The sequence below is a fragment of the Lepus europaeus genome, chromosome 10 (assembly GCF_033115175.1).
Source record: "Lepus europaeus isolate LE1 chromosome 10, mLepTim1.pri, whole genome shotgun sequence".
In the NCBI taxonomy this organism is placed as follows: Eukaryota; Metazoa; Chordata; class Mammalia; order Lagomorpha; family Leporidae; genus Lepus; species Lepus europaeus.
Window position 1 is genome coordinate 68,404,182 of NC_084836.1, and position 19,667 is coordinate 68,423,848.

A 19,667-nucleotide genomic window follows, 5' to 3' on the forward strand; every position below is an offset into this window, starting at 1 on the left:
TCTCTCTCTCTCTCACTGTCTAACTCTGCCTGGCAACAAAACAAAACAAAACAAAACACAATTCCTGATGAGATTCTACTGTGCGGCGGAGGCTGAGAGCCAGCAGGCAGAACGTTGCTAATTACAAAGTGGCTAATTTGAGAGGGTGGGGGGGTGCAGGAGAGGGGCAAGAGGGGACTGTGCTACTTTGTTTGTTAAACTACTGCTTTTGAATCTTCCTTTAAGATAACGATTACCTGGTTATCACAGGAAGAAAGGAAAGAGACATTTCTCCGTTTCTCCGGCTACTTCTTCCCCAAGCTTTCCAGAAGTCGTTCCTTGGTGCTGATTCACTCCGTAAGCATCCCTGGAATCCTGCTCCGTGTCCGGCCCCTGCCCCAGCGCTTGCACTGTGCTCTCTCACCATCACAGCCTCCTTCTTGGCTGCTTTCACCTCCTTGGCCGTCTCTGCGGCTCCTGCATCCAGCCCGGGGTGAGTTGCTTTGTAAATGTGTGCACTACACAAAAAAGACTGTCGAGGTTTAGGGATACTTTAAACTGTGCTGAGAGCTCCCAAGGACGTCTGGGCGGGTGAAAGGAGATGTTGGGATTTGCTTTTTCAAATTCTTCGTCCCCAAACCTAGAGAAGCTACTTCTAGTCCAACACCAAGCCCCATAAATCCCAACCTCAGTCAAGGTCCTGTTTCTGCAAGGCAACTCTTAGCCAGCAGGTGGCAGCCCTGGGCAGGAATTGGGAGCGCATCCCCACCCCACGAACTTGAGGCTTCCTAGGATCCCAGGGGCAGAGGCAGAGGTAGGGTCTGGACAGGAGGGTCGAGGGTCTCATTTTTTTTTTTTTTTTAAAGATTTACTTATTTATTTGGAAGAGTTAGAGAGAGAGAGAGATAGAGAGAGAGAGAGAGAGAGAAAGAGAGAGAAAGACTTCGATCCACTGGTTCACTCCCCAGATGGCCACAACGGCCAGGGCTGGGCCAAGCGAAAGCCAGGAGACAGGCGTTTCTTCCAGGTCTCCCACACAGGTGCAGGGGCCCAAGCACTTGGGCCATCTTCCACTGCTTTCCCAGGCACCCCACCTAGGCTTCCCTCTTTGGGAGGATCCTTATAGATGCTCCCACTGGCTCCCAGCACTCCTTGTGTGTGGCTCTGCCATAGAGATGGTTGTGGCAGTGGGGAATGTGTGGAGTGGCAGGCATCATGATGTCCCGAGTGCTTGGGCCCCTGCACCTGCGTGGGAGACCCGAAGAAGCTCCTGGCTCCTGCCTTTGGTTCAGCGCAGCTCTGGCCATTGTGGCTAATTGAGGAGTGAACTGGCAGATGGAAGACCTCTCTCTCTCTCTCTCTCTCTCTCGCTGCCTCTTCTCTCTCTGTGTAACTTTGACATTCAAATAAATAAATAAAATCTTTTTTTTTTTTAAAGTAGCTTTGAGTGCAGATTGGAGCATGGATCAGTCTCCTCCAGGGAGCCACATCTGCTGTCATCTCGACCTGCCTTTTGCGGTCCCATCCACAGCACAGGTACCGCCACAGGTACTCGCTGGGGATGGCAGTCGTGGGGAGGGGCCCACAGCTGAAAGACTTGACACAGGGGGCGGGGTGGAGCATGAGCCTGTAACCCATGGCCTCTAACCCCAGCTCTGGCCCTTTCTGGGGACCTGCCATAGGTCATGTCCCCTACGCCCTAGATCATGATCTACATCACAAAGCCTGTAGCTTGTAACTCAGCGCTGCCTAGGAGAGTCTGGGATTGATTTAGGGCTGGCTCTCGCCAACTCACCCTCACTGGGCTATGGCCCCTGGGGTGAGGGTGGGGATGGGGGTCAGAGGTGAAGTTCAGGCGGTGGGTAGGGGTGGGGGGCGGTCCTGACCACTGTGCATCACACCTGTTGCACACCCTTCTGTACTGGGGATCGGGGGAGGGTGCAGGCACAGGAGTTCACGGTTCTTATCAGCTATAGCCTGTCCTCTCTGGCTCAGCTCAAGCCATACTGGGCATTCAGCGCCTCAGGCTCTAGGCATCTCGCAAAGCCAGAGAGAGAAAGAAAGAGAGCCTCATTGCCCTCCAAGTAAGGCCCTCCGCCCCCTGCCACCACCTTCTGCTGCGCTGAGCCGCTCAGAGCAGGGCCTCCCCAGCCTGGGGCTCCACGGGCCACACCCTCTCCATTTCTGTTCATCCTTGGTGTCCTCCACGCTGCCAGTGTCCAGCCACTGACCACTCCCTTCAGCAGTTCTCTGAAGACTCCCCTCTACTCTGTTTCAAACTTTGCCACTGTCACCCACACTAAATACATTTGCTCTGGGGGCCTCGGTGGCATAGTGGGCTAAAGTCTGCCTGCGGTGCCCGCATCCCATTTGGGCGCTGGCATCCCATATGGATGCTGGTTCGAGTCTCAGCTGCTCCACTTTTGATCCAGCTCCTTACTTATGGCCTTGGAAAGCAGTAGAAGGCAGCCCAAGTGCTTGGGCCCCTGCACCTGGGTGGGAGACCCAGAGGAAGCTCCTGGCTTCAGATAGCTAAAGCTCTGGCTGTACCATTTTGGGAATGAACCAGTGGATAGAAGACACCCCCCCCCCCAATAACGCTTTCAAATAATTAAAATAAATCTTTAGAAAAAACCATTGTAACAACTATTTTTTTTTATTTTTTATTTTTTTTTCTTTTTGACAGGCAGAGTGGATAGTGAGAGAGACAGAGAGAAAGGTCTTCCTTTTTGCCGTTGGTTCACCCTCCAATGGCCGCTGCGGCGGGCGAATCTCGCTGATCCGAAGCCAGGAGCCAGGTGCTTCTCCTGGTCTCTCATGCGGGTGCAGGGCCCAAGCACTTGGGCCATCCTCCACTGCCTTCCCGGGCCATAGCAGAGAGCTGGCCTGGAAGAGGAGCAACCGGGATAGAATCCAGCGCCCCAACCGGGACTAGAACCCGGTGTGCCGGCGCGTAACAACGATTTTATAAACAAGGACTGGGCAGGCACTTACAGTTTACAATAACCGTTATGTTTTTTATACCATCATAGGCTTTATTTTAAAAAGATTTATTTATTTGAAAGGCAGAGTGACAGGGAGAGGGAAGGAGAGGCAGAGAGAGATCCTCCATCCACTTCTCACTCCCCAAATGGGTCCAAGCGCTTGAGCCACCTTCCACTGCTTTTCCAGGCGCATCAGCAAGGAGCTGGACCGGAAGTGGACATGGAACAGCATTGCGAGTGGCAGCTCCACCGGCTGTGCTGCAACAGCCCCCCCACAAGGCTTTAAAACTTGTTGTACAGTAAGAAGAATCGGAGTCGCCTGCGTCAAAGGCAGTGAGAAAGGAAAGCTTGGGTTGCTACGGCCCCATTCCAGATTCAGAGGTCCAGGGACCCACTGGCGGTGGCCCAGCCAGGTGAGTGGCAGGGACGGGATTCCACATGGGGGCTTTGTGTGCCCACTCAGTCTTGCTTCCTCTGCTCGGCCACCCCCTCCCCTTGTCTCGGTCCAGGTTGAAGGCCATCCCCTTGCGTCGGGGAGCTGGGGCACAGAGCAGCTGAGCGGGTCTGCTGTCCGGGTCATCTGTTAACACTGCACCATCTGTCAGTTGTACTCCCAGAGGCCGGCGTGGGGGAGGAGGCTGCCTTGCCTGGGGTCTGGGATCCCAGGTCCCTCCCCTGCAAGGGAAGATCCACAGCAGACCAGACTGGTTTTCCTGCCTAGAAGAAGGAGCATGGGTGGGGGACATCACGCAACATGAGGGGTCAAGCGCCATGTGCACAAAGCCCCCACCCCCGCGTCCGGAGCCCAGAGGAGGAGGGTGAGCAGCTTCTGAGGCTTGGAACAAGCGCAGCGCGAGTCCATCTTCCAGGGGCCGGCAGATTGATGGGGCCCCGGTGTGGCGGGCTGTTACTCAGCCTCCTGCCCACCCCGCCCTCTTCGCCCTCTTCGAGAAGGCTTTTGTGCGGGACAATGAGTTCTCCATACATTCCAGGGGACTGGGCTGTGGGGGAGGGGAGCACCAGCTACCCCCCCAACCCCGCCCCCGGGACCCGCCCCAGAGAGCAAGAGGTGGCTCTCCTGCACCTGCCCCCAACTCAGCTGACCAGCCCTGGGGCCCAGCTGGGAAGGCAGGCCCGATAAGGAAGCTGAGGCTCTGATACAGAACCTGTGCCCAATTCCTGCTTCAATCCCTTTGTCTTCCCCTCCCCTACTTACTCTCTTCCCCTTCCTGGCCAGCCCCTTGCTCAGGTAGTCACTCGACAAACACCTGTGCAGTCCTAGCTCTCTGCTTGGCTAGGGGAGACCCCTGCTCTGCAGAGTCCATGGTGGGTGGCTGAGGGGAGGGGGCTATGGTTCAGAGGAGCTAAAGCTTAGTTGTAATGACAGCCCCCATCATCCTGCTCCAGGGGGCACCAGAGGGTGAATGGTTGCCCCAGATCACCCCTCAGCATTGCTCTGAGAGTTGTGGGGACCCAGGGTCCCCCCAGTGCCCTCACTGCCCTGTGCCCACCGCCACCCCCACGCTGACTCTGCTGGCGTCAGCCCTGTCCCGCCTCCCGGCAGTAATTATTAAACGCCTGGGCTCACCCTTCTATCTCTTTTCCCCACCACGTGTCTGGTGTGCAGTAATAATTAATGGAGCCACTGCTTACCAAGCGATTTGTGTTTGCCGCGTGTGTGTGCTGGGTGCCTCTGACTGTTTGCAGCCTGTTTGTAAAGAGAAGATGTGAGTGATCACTTCGTGGGGGTGAGCAAGCAGATCAGATCAGATCAGCCACATGAAGAGGGCTCAGAAAAAAAGCCTGGCCCACAGTACCCACTCAGTTGAAGGAGAGGCTGTGGGGCCGGCGCTGTGGCACAGCAGGTAAAGCTGCCGCCTGCAGTGCCGGCATCCCATATGGGTGCTAGTTTGAGCCCTGGCTGCTCCATTTCCGATCCAGCTCTCTGCTATGGCCCTGGGGAAGCAGTGGAAGATGATCTAACTCCTTGGGCCCCCTGCACCTGTGTGGGAGACCTGGAAGAAGCTCCTGGCTCCTAGCTTCGGATTGGCCCAGCTCCAACCGTTGTGGCCATCTGGAGAGTGAACCAGCAGATGGAAGACCTCTCTCTCTCTCTCTCTCTGCCTCTCTGTAACTCTGCCTTTCAAATAAACAAAAGTATAGGCTGTGATGATGGCTTTTTAAAAAAGATTTATTTATTATTTATTTGGAAGGGAAAGCAATGATGGCAGGGGGGTGGTACAGGGAGAGAGACGGCAAATGGAGCAAGTAAGGAAGGGAATTCTAGAACGCAGCGCACCCTGGGAAGATCCCTGTCCGGCTAAATGACACTGACTCAGGTAGTGATGACGACGGGCAGGTGACGCTCCTGTTAAGAGCTGGGCCCAGTGGCCCAGCCAGGTCAAGGCCAGAGGTGGGGGCAAGTTTGTCAAGTTCAAGGGGACAGAAAAGTAGCCAGGCAGAGGAGAGACTCAGGGGAAGAGCGGTCAGTTCAGCTCCGGCAGGGACCAGGGGAAGCTGGGGCCATCTTCCCCGGGAAGCCAAGGGAGGCTGTTAAACCGGAAGCGACTGGTTCCCACTCCCCCACCCTCACCGATTTCTGTTTTTAAAGGTCTCTGGCTGCGCAGAGCAAACAGGAGCCTTTGCAGGGGTGCCAGGAAATCACCTGCCTGGACAAGTGAGGGGTGGGGGAGGGGGCACGGGCTGATCCGGGGTCTACCTTGCAGCAAGAGTCAGGCTGAGGGTGGGAGAGGGCCAGGACGCCATGTTGCTCCAGGGGTCGCTAACGCTGAGCCAGGAGAGTCCAGCCCTCGTTGGCGGGCCACTGCGGCTAACCCAAGCCATTTGCCGCCCCTAGCACAGCCGGCAGCCCTAACCCTGCGGCAGTCGCAGGCTCACGGGGGGGGGGCGCCCCCATGTGAGAAGAGGGGCCCTTGCTTTCCTCCGGAATGAGTCAGCACCTGCCAAGGCCTGGTGTTCGCGCAGGTCGCAGGCTGCGGAGCGCCATCTCCCTCGGGAGAAGCCAGGACGCCCCGCCCCGCGGCCCGGGAAACCGCGCCCCAGCCCCGCCCCAAGTCCCGGCCAGCGCGGGTCCTGCGCGCAGCTCCGCCGGCCGCGCTGCGGGCGGGGACTGTCCGGAGCCCTAATTGCTGACATCTGCTCCCGCCTCCCCCTCCCCCACGGCCTGGGGGAGGGTCTGGGGCGCGCGCAGGGCTTGAGCCTATCGCGGGGACACTGCAGAGGGACGAGCCCTGAGCACCCCCCACTGCGTCTTTTAGGAAGCGCCGGGTTGGAGTCGCTGAGCGCTGAGCGTTGCAAGAGCCAGAATCCCAACCTTGTGCTACCCTGGGAGTCGGGCGAGAAGGACCCCGCTGTCCCGCTGAGCCTGCTTGGGGCGGGGTGGGGGTGGGGTCCCACCTGGAGCGTGCTGGGGCCTGCACCCTGTCTGTGAATCAGGCACCCAGCAGCTACTTGCTGGGTGTGTCCTGAGGATTGGGCGCTGGTCCTGGGGAGACCAGGCGGCATCAGGCCTGCCTGTCCCTAGCCTTGGGAAGCCCCTGGGAGGTAGAGGGTGGGGGTCGCAGAGGGAGGATGACGAGCTGATCTTTGGGAGAGTCGAAGCATAATTGTGTATGGCAAGAGTGAAGTTGAAGTGATTGGAACAAGAGTATTTCTGGGTTTTGGTTGTTTTGAGACGAACCCGAACGAGGTATGTTCAAGAAAATATTGTTCTCAAGAAAAGTCAGAAATGTGAATATTTGTATGTTGCCCCCTGGCTTTCAGATGTTGACAGCTATAAGTATTTTTTTAGAAATACCCAGTCCCCCTGGGACTTTGCCTGCAATTGAATCTCATATGGGTGCCGGTTCAAGTCCTGGCTGCTCCACTTCTGATCCAGCTTCCTCTGGGAGAGCAGTGGAAGATGGCCCAAGTGCTTGGGCCCCTGCACCCATTTGGGAGACCCAGAAGAAGCTCCTGGCTTTGGCCTGGGCCAGCCTTGGCCATTGCGGCCATTTGTGGGTGGGAGTGAACCAGCAGATGGAAGACCTTTCTCTCTCCTCCTCTCTCTGTAACTCTGCCTTTCAAATTAAAAAAAAAGGAAAAAGAAAGAAATACTGTGTGCCGAAAACACCACGACATAAGTGTATCTAGGGACCACTGGGGACCAGTCTCAAAGAGCTGCAGAGTGGCTGGAAATGTGCTGGAAGTTTTGGAAGGAGGGAAATGATGGGAGTTGCAGGGCTGGGTTTTAGGATGGAGGACTGCCCGCTAGCAGAAGGGCAGTGGCTTTGGCCATGTTGGTCAGAGGGGCGGAGCTGAACAAAAGCAGCTGAGCTGGGGGTGGGGGTGGGAAGAGCCCCCCTACACACACAGTGTTAGGGTCTGGGGGGATTAGCCTTCGCTGGTGGGGGTGGGAGCAGTGTTCAAGGTTTCAAGTCCCCTGTCCCTTTGCGCTCTTTAGGGGACTGAAAAAAAAATCCCCCAAGGTTGGGCTGGGTGAGACCAGGCACTGCGCCTGCCCAGGGCGGGGCCGGCCGGGGGAGGGGCTCCGTATCCAGCCTGGCCCTCTGGAAGACCCTGGCCCTGGCCGGCCCTAATGGGAACCACACGTGGGGTGAGCCTGGAATCCCGGATCGCCTGTGACGTTTGCCTTTGGAATCGGACTCTCGGCTGGGGTCACTCCTGACCGGCCCAAGCCTGGGGCCTCCCGGCCCCAGCTCCCCTCCTAATCACTGCCAGACGCTGCACCCAGCCCTGCGGCCTGCCTGGGACCTGGAAGGGGGGTGCTTCGTGGGCCCCATTTCCTGCCAGGAGAGTACCCAAGCCCTGGCGAATTCTCCCAAATCCTAGGTTTTCTGCTGGGCCAAGGGTTGCTCAGACACAGCAGAACAAGTCCTCAGGCCGGCACCGCGGCTCACTAGGCTAATCCTCCGCCTTGTGGCACCGGCACACCGGGTTCTAGTCCCGTCCCAGTCGGGGCACCGATCCTGTACCGGTTGCCCCTCTTCCAGGCCAGCTCTCTGCTGTGGCCAGGGAGTGCAGTGGAGGATGGCCCAAGTCCTTGGGCCCTGCACCCCATGGGAGACCAGGAGAAGCACCTGGCTCCTGCCATCGGATCAGCGCGGTGCGCCGGCCGCAGCGCGCCTACCGCGGTGGCCATTGGAGGGTGAACCAACGGCAAAAGGAAGACCTTTCTCTCTGTCTCTCTCACTGTCCACTCTGCCTGTCAAAAAAAAAAAAAAAAAAGAACAAGTCCTCTGCAGGCGCCCCAAACCAGTGCTCCCCAAACGTCACTGCTCCCTGCTCCTGCCTTGTGGAGACGGGTATCCTCCACCTCCGTCCCCCCTGCAGTGTCCCCGGGGTCTCTGTGGGTCCCTGGATCTGAGCATTTCCTGCCAAAACAGGAGCGGCGAACTGTCCTCTCCCAGCATGTTTTCTTTAAGACTTATTCATTTGAAAGCAGAGTTACAGGGCAAGAGGACTGATGGGGGGGAGGGTCTTCCATCTGCTGGTTCACTTCCCTAAATGGCCCCAATAGCCGAGGCTGAGCCAATCCAAAGTGAGGAGCTTCTTCCGGGTCTCCCATGTGGGTGCAGAGGTCCAAGCACTTGGGCCATCTTCCACTGCTTTTTCAAGGTGCATCAGTGGGGAGCTGGATGGGAAGTGGAGCAGCCAGGACTCAAACTGGCGCTGCTGATACAGGAAGCTGGCACTGCAGGCAGTGGCTCAACCCGCTGTGCCACAGCGCTGGCCCCAGAATATTTCCATGTAACTTCTCCTCCTCCTAACCCAAAGTCCCGCTGCCCTGGGATCTGGGGCTGTGTCAAAGGAGGCTCAGTATAGCCAGAAAACCAGCTCCAGGTTTTAGGCCAGGGCTGTCATCACACTTGCTAACCCCTCCCCAGGGAGCCACGGTGAGGTAAGCTGCTGTTTGGGATGCCCACATCCCATCCAGAGTGTCTGGGGGCTGGTGCTGTGGTGCAGTGGGTTAAAGCTCTGGCCTGCAGTGCCAGCATCCCTTATGGGCGTTGGTTCTAGTCCTGGCTGTTCCACTTCAGGTCCAGTTCTCTGCTCTTGCGCCTGGGAAAGCAGTAGAAGATGGCCAAGTCCTTGGGCCCCTGCATCTGCATGGGAGACCCAGAAGCAGCTCCTGGCTCCTGGCTTTGGATCAACTCTGCTCCAGCAGGCTCAACTCCAGCTGTTGCAGCCATCTGGGGAGTGAACCAGTGGATGCAAGATCTTTCTGTCAGTTCCTCTCTCTTCCTCCATCACTCTGCCTTTCAAATAAACAAACAAACAAACAAACAAGACTTTTGAGAGAATTGAGCTCTCTCCAGAGCTTCCAAGGCTGTGATGTGAATGCAGGGGGGCACTTCTGCTCAAGTTCCTGGCTCTCCCTGGGCCCCCAGACCCTGCCCTCGCCCCCTGGCACCCCTCACTGAGAACTTCCAGGCAGCCTGCTCAGCATCAGGCCAGGACCCAGGAGCTGGGACAGGCTGCATTCCTGGGGGCAGGGGAGAGAGGGGAGGGGGACCGTGCCGAGCCCCCTCCTCCCATCCAGCAGAATCCCCAAGCTGCCCAGACTGATGTCCTCACTAACCACGCAGCTCCATCCGAGCCGGCGCAAGGGCAAGGGGCCAGGGACCTGGGGACCTCTCCTGACCTCTGCTTAGGATGAAACCTGTGCCTGGCGCTGTTCCACTCCGGGGTCCCTAAAGCGAGGTGAGCCGGCACGCATATGCGCATGTGCACAGCGCAGGGGGGCGAGGGCAGCCCCCTCCCAACACTCTCGACCCTCGCTGCGGGAGTGAACGCCACACTCCTGCTGCAAGTCAGCTCAGAGAGAAATCGGGCCCTCCACCCCACCCCACCCCACCCCATCCCCCAGCCGTGTTTCGGGAAGCTCTCCCAATGAATATTTAATAGCTCAGCTCCAGGCCTGATTGAATTTTAATGTGGGCGACCCAAGCCCTGGAGCCCAAGTCCAGGCAATTAGTCAGGAGCCATTAACACTGACAGAACTGATTTATGGGCGGGGACCAGGCCCCTGGCCCGAGGTGGTGGTGGTGGTGGTGGGGAGAGCCCAGGCTTCCTGGCAGCTTGGGATTGGGCGGACAAAGTCTGTCTCACTAGCCAATCTCTGCGGCTGTGTCGGCCTGCTTTGCATCTCATTAGCATAGCACTCCTGGCGGGCCAAGGATGGGTGGAGTTGGGCAGATGACTGGGAAAAGGAGGTGGACCCAGGCTTGGCATCAAGGCTACAGCCAAAGCCTTTCTTGGTTTTGCACGTGGGATTCCACCATTCCTCATATCCAGAAAGGGCCATTCTCTGGGAGAAAATTCCAAAGGAGAGAAGGGGGACAGAGACTAGGGCCCCCCACCCCCAGGGAGGGGCTTCAGGACCCCTTAAGACACTGGGCTTCTGTAGCTCTTCCACCTCCCTTTGGGGCCTTGCCCCAGGGGGCTTGGGCACTGTTGGGGGGTGGGGTCTTGGGTTATGCCCCAGGGGCTAGGATGAAACCAGGGGCTCTGGGAGAAGGCTTCCTCCTCTCCCACCCTCAGCCCCCAGACCTGTGGGAATGAGGTGGGGCTCAGCCTGGAGGGGTCTATTGAACTGGGTCTGACCCCTTAAGGCATGGGTCAAAGATTAAGCTGACAAGTCCACTGCCACTCAGGCAGCTGGCCCCTCCTCACCAGCCCCACCCCATCTGAGCCCTTCTCCAGAGGGAAGGGGGTGAGGCCGGGCATCCTGCCCTTACCAGGCAAGCTTCTCCAGGGTCCAGGCCACCGCTGAGCTGCAGTTGGGAAAGTTCCTGGTCTTGGGGGGTTGGGGCATGGACCGTGGAGATGGGGGGAACGGGCTGGGCTGGGACACTGTGGAGGCTGTGCAGATGTTAGTCAAGGAAGGTTCCCTGGGGGAGCTGCAGAGCCTGAAAGGGGAGGGAGAGACCAGATGAAAGAAAGGGAAGTGCTGTGCCTGGGAATACCCAGGTACAATGGGAGCTCAAAAGTACACTCATGGGGGCCCGCGCTGTGGTGCTGTGGCGTAGAGGGTTAAAGCCTCAGTCTGCAGTGCTGGCATCCCATACGGGCGCTGGTTCTGGCTGCTTCACTTCTGATCGGGCTCTCTGCTGTGGCCTGGGAAAGCAGTGGAAGATGGTCCAAGTGCTTGGGCCCCTGCATCCGCATGGGAGACCCAGAAGAAGCTCTTGGATCCTGGCTTTGGATTGGCACAGCTCTGGCTGTTGCAACCACTTGGGGAGCAAACCAGTGGATGGAAGACCTCTCTCTCTCTCTCTCTCTCTCTCTCTCTGCTTCTCCTTCTCTCTGTGTAAATCTGACTTTCAAATAAATAAATATTTAAAAAAAAAGAAAATATAGGATAAATGTTTGTGGCTTAAAACTGCTACGATTTGGAAGAATTTGTGCGTAGCAATAGATAATCCAATAGAACACTCTTTTTATTTGTTTATTTGAAATACAGGGTAAAAGAAAGAAAGAAAGAGAAAGAGATTGATCTTCCAACTGCTGGTTCATTCCCCAAATAAGCTGCAATATCCAGGCTGAAGCCAGGAGCCTGGAACTCCATCCAGGTTTCTCACGTGGGTGGTGGTAGGAGCCCAAATACCCGGGCCATCCTCCACTGCCTTCTCAGGTACATTTTGAAAGTCAGGGCCGGCACCGTGGCTTAACAGACTAATCCTCCACCTTGCGGCACCAGCACACCGGGTTCTAGTCCTGGTTAGGGCGCCAGTTTCTATCCTGGTTGCCCCTCTTCCAGGCCAGCTCTCTGCTATGGCCCGGGAAGGCAGTGGAGGATGGCCCAAGTGCTTGGGCCCTGCACTCCATGGGAGACCAGGAGAAGCACCTGGCTCCTGGCTTCGGATCAGCACGATGTGCCGGCCGCAGCGGCCATTGGAGGGTGAACCAATGGCAAAAAGGAAGACCTTTCTCTCTGTCTCTCTCTCTCACTATCCACTCTGCCTGTCAAAAAAAAAAAAAAAAAAAAAAAGTCAGAGGTACACACACACACACAGAGGAGAGAGAGAGAGAGAGAGTGTCTTCCATCCACTGGTTCACTCCCCAGTTGGTTGCAATGGCGGGAGCTGTACTGATCCAAAGCCAGGAGCCAGGAGCTTCTTCTGGGTCTCCCACATGGGTACAGGGGCCCAAGGACCTGGGCCGTCTTCTGCTGCTTTCCCAGGCCATAGCAAAGAGCTGGATTGGAAGTGGAGCAGCCAGGACTAGAACAGGCTGGGATGCCAGCACTGCAGGTGGCAGCTTTACCTGCTATGCCACAGGTGCATTAGCAGGGAGCTGGATCAGAAGCAGAGCAGCTGGGGTTCTAACTGACACTTCAGTAAGCAATGCTGGCTTCCTAAGTGGTGGCTTAACCCGCTGCTCCAGGACACCAGCTCCAGGAGGGCATTTTTTTTTTTTTTAATTTGTTAATTTTTTTATTTGACAGAGTTACAGACAGTGAGAGAGATAGACAGAGAGAAAGGTCCTCCCTCCGCTGGTCCACTCCCCAAATGGCCACCACGGCCAGCGCTGTGCCAGTCCAATCCGAAGCCAGGAGCCAGGTGCTCCCCCTGCCCCGGCCTCCCACGCTGGTGCAGGGACCCAAGCACCCGGAACATCCTCCACTGGAGGGCATTCTTTTAAGAAATGTTCTGTCAGGGCTGGAGTTGCGGTGTAGTAAAGCCACCTCCTGCAACACCGGCACCCCATATGGGCACCAGTTTGAGTCCTGGCTGCTCCATTTCCAATCCAGCTCCCTGCTAATGCTCCCGGAAAAGCAGGAGAAGATGGCCTAAGTGCTTGGGCCCTGCTCCCACATGGGAGACTTGCTCGCAGTTCCTGGCTTCTGGCTTCTGCCTGGTGTAGCCTGGGTGGTTGCAGCCATCTGGGGGGTGAACCAGTGGATGGAAGAGCTCTCTCTCTCTCTCTCTGCCTTTTTTTTTTTTTTTTTAGATTTATATATTTATTTGAAAGAGTTACAGAGAGAGAGAAGGAGAGGCAAAGAGAGAGAGAGAGGCAGTAGAAGATGGCCCAAGTCCTTGGGCCCCTGCACCCACATGGGAGACTTCGGGGAAGCTCCTGGCTCCTGGCTTCAGATGGGACCAGCTCCAGACACTGCGGCCATCTAGGGAGTGAACCAGCGGATGGAAGATCTATCTCTCTTCTCTCTCTCTCTCTCTGCCTCTGCCTTTCTGTTACTCTGCTTTTCAAATGAATAAGTACATAAATATTTTAAAAGAAAACATTTTAAAATGTGAATAGGAGAGCCCTCTTGCTCACCCCATTGGGCTACCAGGAGCCTGGATGAGCCACGACCCGCGGTGCTTAGCCATGGATGGCTGCATAGGAAATGCCTTTATTTCCAGCAGGAATTTTTGTTCATTGGAAGGAAGCTTTATTTACTGCCCCAACCCCACCCCCCTCTCTTGCACGGTGCGACAGTTTTATGGGCAATGCGGGTGCATAGAGAGGCACGCAGGAGGAAGGCAAGTATCCACGCCCTGGACCTGCAGACGTGAAGGGGGGGTGGGGGGCAGTAGGTCTCTATCACCGACCCGCCTTACAGAGGGGGCTCCAGGAGTTAAGGATAGATCGGGATTTGAACTCCCACGTAGCCTGGCTCCAAAGGCTGCACCCCTCACTGCACTTCGGCAGCCACTGAATCTGAGCTTCCTATTTATAGCCGTGGAAGCAGGGGCCCAGGCAGGGCACTGGACCTGCCCCAGGCCCGCGGGCAGGGGCAGCCGGCAGCCGCCCGCCCGCCCCGCCCCGCGCAAAGTGCCCCTACTTTCCGTTTCGGGCTCAGGCGCGGCTAGATGGGAGGGCGGGGGGCGGAGGGGCGTGCACGGGGGACGGCAGCCGGCCGCCTTCATTCTCCGGATTCCCGACGCGGCCATTGTCCGGCAGGAACGCCGGGCCGGGCGGCGCGGAGGGCGGAGCCTCTCCCCGGGAGCCCCGGAGGCGCCGGCTTTGTGCTGTTCTCGCCGGGGCCCCTCCGGGCCTGCACCAGCCGGGGCCTGCTTCCAAGCGACGGTCACTGCTTTCCCAGCAGGCTTGTAGGAGCTGAAGCGTGTGCTCTCGACCCTGCCAGGCCCGCCAGTCCCGGAGGGCTGCCTGGAGGAGATGGGGCTGGGAGCTCCTCAAAACTAAAAATATACATTCCCAGCTCTCCTAACTGAGACGTGTCCTTAAGCAGTGCACAACGGTGGCGGTTGCAAGTCTGTTCGTTTGGCTTTCAGTTCTGGGGGAAAAAATGGACAAGAAAGGAAACTTTACATTTATACTTGCGGGGCCCGTGCTGTGGTGCAGTGGGTTAAAGCCCCAGCCTGCAGCGCTGGCATTCCCAAGTGGGCACTGGTTCAAGTCCTGGCTGCTCCTCTTCTGATCCAGCTCCCTGCTATGGCCTGGGATAGCAGTGGAAGATGGCCCAAGTCCTTGTGCCCCTTCACCCACGTGGAAAACCTGAAGAATCTCCTGGGTTCTGGCTTCGTTTCAGCTCAGCTCTGGCCGTTGTGGTCATTTGGGAAGTGAACAGCAGGATGGAAGATTTCTCTCTCTCTGTCTCTCCCTCTCTCTGTAACTCTGTCTTTCAAATAAATAAAAATAATTCTTAAAAAAATTAATAGGAGGGAGCTGGATGGGAGTGAGGCAGCAGGGACTCTAGCTGGTGCCCAGATGCTGGTACTGCAGGTGGCGATTTAACCCATTCTGCCACAACGCAGGCCCCAGTGTTGTTTGATTTTTATAAACATGTGTTTTACTTGCGTAACAAAAGGGGTATGTGCCCCGTGTGTGTGTGTGTGCGCACGCGCGCACGTGTGAGTGTTCCCTCATCATCCGCTGGTCACAGAACAGGTCCCATGGGCTCCCGCCTGGCAGAGGGAAGAGAGCTGTCAAGGCGTGAGAAAAATGCCAGGCAGGCAACCTCTTTCCCAAGTGCCCGCAGGCTCAGCACCTATCCAAGAACACCGCACACCAAGGTGAGGTGACCAGCAGCAGGAGGACATGTCCCCCCCCACCCCCACCCCCTGACCCTGCCGCCGCCACGGTGAGGGGGGGAGATCTGGGCTGTAGCCAGGGCCTCTGCCCGTCACAGCACCTGGCACGGGTTCCTCCGCCTCTCCCCTCCCTCTCCACTCTGAGTGTCTTTGGGGAGCACTGCAGTCTTGTTCACATCTCTACCGTCAGCGTTTAGCACGCAGGCTCCAGTCCGTGTTACGGAAGCAACGAATGAATGAAGGGGCACACAGACGGGGCGGGGGTGGGGTGGGGGGCGTAGAGCTGATCAGTGGCCCTGGGAGGTGTCCTCTGTGTCAGAGTGACAGGCACTCCTCCTCGCTACACACACACACACACACACGGAGCTGCAGGCAAGGGAGAAGAGGGAGGCTCGCAGGGGGATTCTCTCCAGCCCTGCTTCTTGGGGAGGGTGTGGTTCCACACTCTGAGCCCTGCAGGGACACACAGTACCCTCTGCGCCCTTACAGACCCCAGATCCGGGGAGGGAGTGGTGCAAGGTGCCGAGGTGCAGGCTGGGCAGGTCAGGGAAGGCATCCTGGAGGAGAGACCTCCTGGTTGGCTGGTGAAGGGAGGGGCGGAGGCTGGGCCAGAAGCCCGAGGAGCAGGGAACCTGCCTGGGCAGCCCAGTGCTGTGGGATTTAAACACAACCAGATGTGCAGGGAGGAATCTCCTGGTCAGGCCCAGGCCCAGAGAGGGCAGAGTGGGGGTGGGGAGGCTGAGGACACTGGGATTTCCAGTTCTCCGGTTTTTTTTTTTTTTTTTTCTTTTTTTGACAGGTAGAGTGGACAGTGAGAGAGACAGAGAGGAAGGTCTTCCTTTTGCCGTTGGTTCACCCTCCAATGGCCGCCGCACTGTGGCCAGCGCACCGTGCTGACCGGAAGGCAGGAGCCAGGTGCTTCTCCTGGTCTCCCATGGGGTGCAGGGCCCAAGCACTTGGGCCATCCTCCACTGCACTCCCTGGCCACAGCAGAGAGCTGGCCTGGAAGAGGGGCAACCGGGACAGGATCCGGCACCCTGACCAGGACTAGAACCCGGTGTGCCAGCGCCGCAAGGCGGAGGATTAGCCTATTGAGCCGCAGCGCCGGCCTCCAGTTCTCTGTTGGGCCCTGGCTCTGGTTGCTTTAGGGAGGGAAGCCCAGTGAGAGCCAGATGGGCTGGATCTCAGTACCCTCCCAGGTTACAAGGGAGGTCTTGCAGCACCGGCGGGAGGTGGGGGGGGGGTGGCCTCTAGGGATTCTGGGCTCAGCCCCTGGGGGAAAAAAGGGTGGAGCTGGTAGCTCTGCAGGAGGTAGGGGACAAGTGCAGAAGGCTACATCTGAGTAGGGTTCTGTAGGATCAATAGGAGTCCACTGGGCAGACTCCAAGGCATAAACACGGTGCCAGTGTTCAGTGAGAAATTTTGCAGGGCTCTAAGGTACTAGGTGGGATTAACTGGGGGTATCCATGGCAGAATGGGGGCTGGGGTGGGTGTGCGTCTATTCAATGGCCAGGCAGCAGGGCCAGGTGAGAGTGAGGATTCGGCAAGTGGGGTGTTGGACTCCCAAGAGTTGCCCCCGGGAGGTAAAATGAAGGCTGGTGGCCAGCCCATCTCCTTCTCCCAACACCCCCCCACCCCGTGTTTGGGCACTGAGCTGTCTGCCTGCCTGGAGGGAGAAGCACTCTGTCCAATTCCTGTGGCGTCTCTTAGGGATGTGGGCTGGGGAATGGACCCAGGTGCAGCCTGTGGCTCAGTGGAAGGCAAAGCTGGGGAAGGGGTGGAGGGGACACAGCCAGGGCTGCCACAGAGCCCAGGGTGAGAGGCGTGGCAGCCAGCAGGGGGGAGGAGGGGTCTCTGGACACCCCCCGCCATCGCCTGGCCACACCCCAAACCCCTAGCCAGACACATTTCCTTCCTTTCCTGCTTATAATGACTTCGGAGCTGCCAGCTGCAGGGCCACAAAGAGAGGCCTCCACGCCTCACCCTTTCCTCTTCCTCTCTGCCAGTTCTTCCCTTCCTCCCCCACCCTCACCCCTCCCCAGGGCACTTTTCTCTCCTTCCTCCTCACCCCACCTGCTCCTCCCTGCCTCGAACTCTGCTCTCTCCCTGCCAAAGCTTAACGTGGATTCTCCCTGGGCCCCGTGGAGCTTCTCCACCCTTGCAGCAAGACCTGGTCGCAATGTCACACACATGTTACACATGTCACTACCCCCACCCCTCCCGGGCCCCAGCAGGTGCCTTCCCTAGGGGCGGTGGCCATAGGATTCTCCACCCGGGGATTCGATGTAGGCCAAAGGGCTGTGGCAGAGTGGTGTGTGCTCTGTGGAAGCCAGGGGGCTGTCATCACCACTATTATTATCCAATCCATTGCTGGGCACTTGACCTGCCTGGAACCGATCACAATGACCTCGGCAGGGGGGCTCTCGGGGCCCAGCTCCCTGGACTTAGGGCAGCCAGCAGAAAGGTCAGGTGGCAGTCCTCAGAGATCAGCCCCTGCCCCTGTCCCCCCACCCCTCCCCCGGGCCAGGAGGTGAAGAGATGGAGGCCATTGGCCAAGATGGAGTGTTTGTCAACCCTGGAGGCTGCGTGATTCAGGAAAAGGACTTTAATGAGCTCAGGGAGGGGGAGTCACACTTCACTGTCTGAGCCCTGGGGCAGGATGGGGGTGGTAGGGTGCAGCCACCGACCTCACCCCTACCTGCTAACCCAGCCCTTGATGGGCAGTTTGCCCATCGGAAACATGGCAGATGCTGGCCTCACCTTGGGGCTGTGGGGTCCACCAAACACATCTCCATGGTCCCCAGCTCCCCAGCCAAGGACTTCCAGAGGGCTAACCTTGTCTTTCCAGCCCGCACAGCCAGGCCTTTCTCCCCGTGGGCTCGTGGAGATGATGAGGCAATGAATCACAGGGTGCACATCAACTCCTTCCTTCAAGCTGGGCTGCTTGGTCCAGCCCCACTCCTGTCGCCCACACCTTCCCCTATCCCCGAGCCTGGGACACCCAGAAAGCTGGGCTTCCCCCCCAGCCAAGGTGGCTCGCGCGTGGACACTGACCTCGCCCTTAACTCCTACTTCTGACCCAGGGGGAGCCTGGCTGGTGTGCCGGCGGGGGTGGGATGGGGGGGATGCAGTGAATTCCAGCCCGTGTTTAGCTCTGTGACCCAAGCGCCTTGTTCCTCAAGAATTGCTCAAGGAGTTCCTCCCAGTCTCTCCAGCCTGGGCTTCCCCCTTAGCCCTCCCTTTCCGATCCTGCTCTGGACACATCCCTTCCCGGTGCCGGGCTACAGTCCTGGGGGTCAGCAGTGCACAGGAACACAGAGTTCTGGGACTGGAAATGACGTTGACCGTGGTGAGTTCCAGAACCTTGCCTGGATGCTGCTCTGCCTTCCGGGTGTGGGCTGGGGGTGGGGTGGGGTAGGGGGTAGGGACGTGTGATGCCGCCGGTCTCCTTCCCTGAATGCCACCTACAGGAGTGCTTGTCCCACCCCAGGGGTCATGCAAAATGCAGAGGACAGGGCCTTGCTCTGCAGGCGGGAGGGTGAGGGGCACAGGGCAATCCGGAGGGGCTGCCACCCCCAAGGAACACACAGCTGGGAAGAGAGGAGCCCTAGGCACTGGACTGCGGGGGCACCCATGGCCCTGACGCCCCTCTGGGGGCCAACATCCACCCAGGACTCTTCCCTGGACCCTCTGCCACGGCCTGCGGAGGGACAGTGGGTTCCTGGCCTATATCACTACCAAAGCCTTCTCTGGGACCCACCCCAGGGCAAGGCGCTGCCTTTTGGATACTTGTGGGTGTCCGGCCTAGCGGATGCTGAACGCATGCTCCCACCTACAAAGGCCTTGGGACAGAACACACAGACTGGAGGTCTGGGACTGATACCCTGACTTCCCCCAGTGCCTTCATCCCACTTGGCCTAGTGTGAACACCCGCCTCTCCAGGAAGCCCTCCAGGGAAGCCCCCAGCCTAGAAGTCACGCTCCACGGTCCGCTGCCCGCCGCGTCCAGGGCTCGCCCTCCTCCCAGCACGCACCTGCATTCGAGTGGCACCGAGGCAGAGACCCGGACTCGCCGGGCTGCGCGTTCTGCGCCCCCGGGGCAAAGCAGAATTCCGCACCGCACCTAGCGCGAGCTCAGCTCACCTAGGGGCAGGGGAAGGGAACTGAGCCCACGTGGCCTGGCCAGGGCCCAAGGCAGTCCTGGGAGAGGGGCGTCCGGTGAGGCGAGCGGCCCGGCTGCCTTCCCCTTTGCCCTTCGACCCAGGAAGCCGCTCACACCCCCAGCGGACGAGCTCGGCGGCCGGCCGGGCCTCTGGATCCCGGCCTTCCCCTCTCGGCCGGCCTCTCTCCCACCCCTGCCCGCCGGCCCAGCCTCCACCCCCACCCCAACTTCCCGCTCCGACGGCCCGGGAGAGGCGGGGGCGGGCGCGGGCGCGCCTGAAGTGGCGCAAGGACACTCTCCACACCAAGGGTCATTTGCTCTTTTTCCCCCCTCTGTGGCTAATTTATTTTAGAGCTAGAGGAGGGAGGGGGCGGGGCCAGCGGGGAGGGTGGCGAGGAGGGGCCGGGCGAGCCCCGGGGAGGTGGGGGCGGGGCGGGGGCGAGGTGGGGGAGGGCGGGGAAGGAGCCCGGGGGTGGAGAGGGCCGGGGAAGGGGCGGGAGTTGGGGGAAGGGAGGGGCACCAG

General features: G+C 58.6%; 1 long non-coding RNA gene across 1 annotated transcript; it reads left to right on the forward strand.

Annotated features, from left to right (window-relative positions):
- Positions 1-276: 276 nt before the first annotated feature.
- Positions 277-3,776, forward strand: LOC133767760 (uncharacterized). Its single transcript, XR_009866909.1, has 3 exons — positions 277-472; positions 3,151-3,376; positions 3,569-3,776. It is a non-coding gene; the product is annotated as an uncharacterized LOC133767760 (long non-coding RNA).
- The last annotated feature ends 15,891 nt before the right edge of the window (positions 3,777-19,667 follow it).